The sequence below is a fragment of the Fukomys damarensis genome, unplaced genomic scaffold (genome assembly GCF_012274545.1).
Source record: "Fukomys damarensis isolate Sample0158 unplaced genomic scaffold, DMR_v1.0_HiC HiC_scaffold_19, whole genome shotgun sequence".
Lineage (NCBI taxonomy): Eukaryota > Metazoa > Chordata > Mammalia > Rodentia > Bathyergidae > Fukomys > Fukomys damarensis.
The window spans coordinates 28936434-28943255 of NW_022900931.1; positions in this window are offsets into that span (position 1 = coordinate 28936434).

Below are 6822 nucleotides of genomic sequence, written 5' to 3' on the forward strand. Positions count from 1 at the left end.
TGAGCGGAGGGCTGCGATTGGTGCAGCCCTCTGAGGGCGGGGCCTAGCGGGCGTGGGGCGGGCGCAGAAGTTTCTCGAGCCAGTGACCCAGCAACGGCCGCGGGGCTGGGGGCTCTCGCAGGACGCCTCCGGCTCTTCCCGCCTAAAAGCTTCCGCTCAGCGACTCTCAGGACCCCGCGGGGACGTTGGGCGCCTCCTTCTTTCTCCCTTTCTGGTCAGCTCCTCCCCTGACCGCTTTCAGCCGTCCTGGACGCTTCCAGATCCTTGAGTGACCGCGCCCGCCGCGAACTGCGGCGCAGGCCGGCGTGGGTGCAAGCGAACAGAAGGAAGGCTGAAGAAGGGGCTGTGGGGGCGCCGTGCCGCTCCGCAGTGCAGGACTGCAACCCGGGAGCCGGGAAGGCGCTGCTGTGGCCGGACACTGAACAACGAGGCTGAGTTGAGGACTCCAGGCTGAGCCTATTAAAGGGACCTTCGCTGAGCCGGGCGTTGTGGCGAGCCTGTAATCCCAACACGTTGGGGGCTAAGGCAGGACAAGCGCCACCTCCAGCCCAACCTGGGCAGTTACTTAACTGACGAGATCCTGCGGCAAAATAAAGGGCTTTGAGTATAGATCCGTGGGAAGGTCCTAGCTAAAGCATAACATGGTTCAAATTAACACAAAGTTAAAAGGTCCAAAGAAAGTATTTTCAGTGGCTAGTTCTCAAGTATTTCTGGACTGTGAAGTTTATTGTAGTGGAAAATTCTGTGGCACATGTAATTACCCTAATAATGGGGGTTTAACAGACCTATCTAGAGAGGATCCCAGCCTTACTCACTGCTTCACCCCTGCTAACATTGCCACGTGCAGAGTATTAAATAGTGGCTCCAATAATTTTTATTCCAAGCTAATAAAAGCTTTTGGTTGTGTTGCTGTTTGGCCAGCACCGTCAGAATGCACACAGACTCATCTAGGTAAGGCAGTTCAAGGAGTTATTACTGTATAGATGAAATTTCAGTATCACAACTTGCTGATTTATGGATGGCATTTCCCTGCAAGGGACTGCTCTCTTCCAGCAGTTGACTTCTTTGAGTTTGGCCAAGTGACTACAAAGGTGTGGTTCCTTTCTTAGGGAATAGGTCTGTTTATGCAGAAGTAACGGGGACAAGGCCTGCCAACTCTCTTGGAGACCCCATGGTATTGATTTACAAACCTGCTGATTCTCAGTGTGGGGATTTGGGAGGGCTGTTGGGTAGTATTTGTTAGAAATGTAGAAAAGTAATGCTTTTGGGAGTCTCCCTGTAAAACTCAAAGTCTTACTTCCACTCCACGGAGCGTGAACAGCCAAAAAGGCCTCCACGATGCTGGGTCCTAAAACCCAGCGAGGCTTTGGTAGCATGATGGAGGAACGAGAAACCCAGGAAGGAACACACCAGGCTAGATGGTAAATAGACCTTTGTTAGTCTGGCCAGACGGCCCTCTGAGAACCAAGTAGCTCAGAGGCACCCACTCAGGGGCTGAGGTCCTTTTTATAGAGGGGTAAAAAGGGAGGTTAACATTCTAAGCTTTCAGGCAGGGGACAAAGGTCTGCTGACTTGAGCTGGTGGTCAGCAGTCACGTACTTGGCAGTCACACATTGATGATTAACAGATACCTATAGGATGGTTCAAAGGCCACCAAGACATTCAGGATGAGCAGACAGTTTGACAATTAACTTGGGGTCTCTGTGTATTTCATAGTATAGAGCTACTAACTTACACGTTAGTCAGGATCTGGACTTCAAACAGTACAGGATTGCCTTACATTCCTAAGCCAGGGTTTGAACAAAGGTCGGGGCTATGGCTATAATGGGAGGGGGTTAGCACTGTTTGCTAGGCCCTTTGTCATTTAGCATGGGCTTGTAATTTAGGTCTTACATCCCCACCCCCATTGTGTTTTGAGACAGGGCTTCATAATTGAGGCTGGCCTTGAACTTACTGTATTGCCCGGGTTGTCCTCCAATTTGTACTGATCCTCCTGCCTTGGCCTTGTAAATGCTAGGATTATAGGCACATGGCACAGCACCAGGCTTTCTGGGTCTTTCTTCAATGTATGTGAAGCTACTTTTATTCCATTAGGCACATACTAATTGAGAAAATTGAGAATGTAAGATGTGGGCTAGGGATTTAGCTCAGTGTTGCCACCATCGGCCTTGTAAGTGCAACCCCCCCCCCCAAGCCCAGATAATGTAAAACATTCCTGCCATTGTGCAAACCCATGCTGGTAGAAAGAGGATGAGGATGTGCAGTAAAAAAGGCTGGGTCCCTTGGATGCCAGCAGCTCAAATTAAAACAAGTTACTGAAAACCTCAATTTTTTGTCAGTACCCCCTGTAAAGATGAGTTTGTTGGGAGACATTCTATATTATTTTGGGGAAAATCATTTCAGAATTAAGTCATGATTAGGACCTAGTTTTCCTGTCTACAGGCCAGCTATGGCATGTTGAGACAAACAAAACTTCATCTTCACCTCTGGTCACAGCTAAGACCTCAGTGGTCCTGTGAAACTGTGATGCTCCACACAGCTGGAGACATCCTAGGAGGAACCAAATCTTCAACTGCATAATTCCTCTTTGTTCTAGGATCTTTATTACACCCTCTGAGTCAGTTGCTACTTTTGTTTTGCTGATGGTCTGAATAAAGGTGTGGCAAGCTCCAGGTCTGGGGTCTTTGCCACCCAAAGTGAGTTTGATCAGACAAAAGCCTAGCTTCTCCTCTAAGTCTTACTTCTGTCTAAGTATATTAATTATTTTGCCTTGTGCTGTCGTGGCTTGCAGGACAGACACTAGGACTCACTGCCGAGGTTCTAGTTCCCTTTCTCTATTCCCCATGTGACTTGATTGTTTTAAAACAGGGAATGTAATCCCAGCACTTTGGGAGGAAGAGGCAGGAGGATCACAAATTTGAGTCCAACTTGGGCAATTTAGTGATTTAGGGAGATCCTGTCTCAAAATAAAAAATAAAAAAAGGTCTGAGGATGTAGCTCAGTGGGAAAGCCCTAGTAAGGGGATGTGGGGATGGTGCCTAGTACACTGCTCACCATCAAGGAATGATTAATAAATAATGGCTATTACTGTGATGTGTTGTGTTGAGATGACTGCAGTTGTAGACGTGGGTAGGACTGGAAGTTGGCTTTCCTCTGAGGCACTGAACCTTCTGTGCTGCAGCACAGATGCAGTTTTAATAAAGCCTTGCCCATGTGAAAAAAGGCAGGACTGGAGGTTGGCTGGGTGGCACACATCTGTAGTCCCAAATACTGGGGAAACTGAGGCAGGAGGATCAATGGGGTATGGAAATTTGAGCTAGTCTGAGCAACATAGTGAGACCCTGTCTTTAACGAGAGGGATAGCTCCAAGAGGGTTTGGTGGAAGGGGATGAGGACAAGATTTCTAGTGGGAAAACTTCATTCTGTGTAGTGAAGGAGTGGGGAATTCAAGGCAATATTCTTATTTGTATTATTGTTACAGGTTTTCTGGAAGCTGACTCCTTGTCAGCCTTGCCTGCTGAGTATGTGCTCTGCCAGAGAGTTTCCCCAACCTCCTTTGGGGTCCTGAATCCCAAAGCAACAATCCTATTTCTACAATGTTTCCTGGTTGTCTATTTTTTTTTTTCTCTGATTTTAAAGACTATACATTCTGGTTGTGGGAAATGCACACATTTTGTTCTCATTCTTCCTCCTCCTTCCTCAGCTCACTCAAAATTTTTCTAAAATTTACCCTTTTTACAATAAGGAGAAAAGCAACTTTTTGTTATCCATTTACTCAGCAGGTGACTTATGTTGGATTCACCAAAAATAATCACCCAAAATAAATAAAAATCAAATAGTTTGGGTCTGTATAAGGTCTGTATATACTGGGGACCTTTGTAGTGTAAAGGATGAATGTGCAGGCTCTTCACATATTACAGATTGTAGCACAGGCTCTGATGTTAGTTTAGCTCATACATTGTTTAGCTCATATATCAGCTTCATCATTGAACAAACCGTGAGTCCTTGGGCAGTTGTCTTCATCTCCATGATAGCAACTGTTAGGGTACCTATGTCATGGGGTTTTCTTTGAGGATTCATTGGTTATGTGTGAAGTACTTAAAGCAGTACATGGCTTTAAATCAGTATTTATGGTACATTTTATTCAATTTATTGATATCTGCAGTGTGGAGTTAAGACCTGAATGTCTTTGACTTTAAGAGTGAGTGCCACTCATTTAGATAATGGGTTTGCTCCACCAACTCCAGAGTAGTGCTTCTCTTTTCACATTGTTACATCTGTGCTTTTTAAATACTCGACTATGAAGTTGACTATCTTAACTCACGGTAGCATTGTGAGCTGGTATTTTGACTTTTCAGTAAGACTGGTAACTCCCTTGAGGGAAGCAGGATGGGCTGTTTGGTGGTGGTTGTATTGAAGGTTTTTTTTTTTCTTAAAAAAATTAATTTCCTCCTTAAAATAAGTATGTTATTCTTTTTTCTCTAAGAGGAGATAAAAGTAGCCAGTGTTCACCCTCCTGTATCTGTATCTATACATTAAAATATGGCCTTGGCCTCTTTAGAGGGTCAAGTTGCCAAATGCCTATTCTAATATCATTTCTGGTTTCCACAAACTTGTATGTGACCAAGGACTATGTGTTATCTAGGTTATGGCATATCTTATTAGCATAACTAAAAAAGTATTGTCATTGGAAATATAAAATCTTATCTTCCATTGTCTTCAAATAAAAGATATTTAATGACATTCATGTGCATTGTAGTGACCACAAGAAAAACCCAACAGCTGTCATTACTGAGAGATTACGACATTATTGTCCTTTCAGTGTGTCAAACTTATGTCATTGGTCTGCTAACATTTTTAAATGTTTGAGTTGCAATAAAAATGAGACCAGATTTATATGTATATCCCAGAAATTCATTGTGTTGATGCTAGCCTTAGTCTAAGTCAAATACTAAAAATTTATCCTTTCAGACTTTAGCCAAAATGTAGTCAGATCACCTCTGAATTTAACTCTTTGTGTAGACCACAGATGGGTTGGTGAGTCACCCTTCTCTTTACAGGTAGTCTCCTCTGTGATCATGACAGTATTCTGATATTTTATGGGGTTTGCTCTCCATTAGGTTTAATTTCCTCATAGGGAGGAAATTTTATGGAAGCCCTTGCTAGGGATAAAGCTTCCAAGGTAGACCAAGACCTTTTATTTTTTTAAAAAAAGTTTTTATGTTTATTTGTACATGTGTGCTATACATAATTGTTTCATTTACTTTCTTTGCTGATGAGATATAAAACCTAACACACACAAGTTAAAGGAGGAGAGTTTTATTTTGGTTCAGTTTGTAGAAGGTTTCAGTCCATAGTTGGCTGGTTCCAAGGGTGGGTGGCATGGCAGAGAAGAGACACCTGTGGCTGGGCAGGCAGGAAACAAGAGTGGGGTCAAGGGAGTAGGAAGTATATATACCCTTTAGGCCACACACTCCCGTGACCTACCTCTTTCCACCAAGCTTTATCTCCTAACATCACATTCAGCTATAAGTGAAACCTCTCCAAAACCCCACCTATGAGTGCATAAAGCTTTGTTGGGGGGGTCTACATATAAACCCTAACAATGGGGATTATATTTATCATGGAGGGTATATACATATGATATCTTAATTCTTTTTACTTCCTGTCTTAGTTACTTTTCTCATTGCTGGAACAAAATACCTAATACCCAGAAGTTATAAGGGAAGATTTATTTTGGCTCACGGTTTGTAGAGATTTCAGTTCATAGTTGGCTGGTTCCAAGGCATGGCGGCATGGCAGAGGGGAATCTCAGAAGAGAAACAGAACATGACATGGCAAGCCAAAGGCAATGAAGAGTAAGCAATAGCAACAATAGCAAACCTGCTTTCTTTCTGTCCCTTTATATCTCATCCATGCTACAAGCCTATTGATTGGTGCCACCTATTCCCAGGATGGGGCTTCCATCATCCACATCCTTAATCCCAATATCACACACTTAATCCACATTCATACACCCTTATCCAGCCACCTTTGAAACTCCCCACCTATGACCACATGTGGCTTGGGGGTCATCCAGATATAAGCCATAACACTTCACTTTGACCTCCCTAACCACACCTTCCATCTCTACTTTCCAATTTAATTTTGCTCCTTAAATTATTTATTATTATTACTTTGGGTTTCTCATATTAGAGAAATGATGCTTGCATGTCATTTTATTTCACTTAACATGGTCACAAGATGGCATCATTTTCCTATAAAAGACTCAAAGTTATCCTTTATGGCTGAATAGTACTCCATTGTATATATATGGCACATTTTCCTTATCTATTCATTTACTGATGAACATGTAGGCTACTTCCAAGATTTAGCTATTATGAGTTGTGTGCTGAAAACATGGATAATGCATATATCACTGTAATATGATGTCTTTAAATCTGGGGAAGGTACCTAGAAGGGAAATAGCTGACTCAAATGGAATTTCTGTTTTAATTTTTTGTTAGGTATTTTCATGCTGATTTCTGTTGTGGTTGTACCAGTTTACATTTCCACCAACGATGTAGTAAGGTGGCATTCCCCACAGCCTCACCAGCATTTGTTATTGTTCAATTTGTTGATGATGGTCATTGTTTCAAGAGTAATATGGAATCTCAGTAGTGTTTGTTTCTTTAAACCAGTGAAGTTTAAAATCCACAGATATAAAAAAACATTTCATGAGGGACTGGGGCATGGGGCTACCAGGGAGTGGGAGTCAGGCCTGGGGTGAGGTGACAGAACATGGATCACAGCTGGACCAAGCTGGCTTTTGGGACTTCAGCT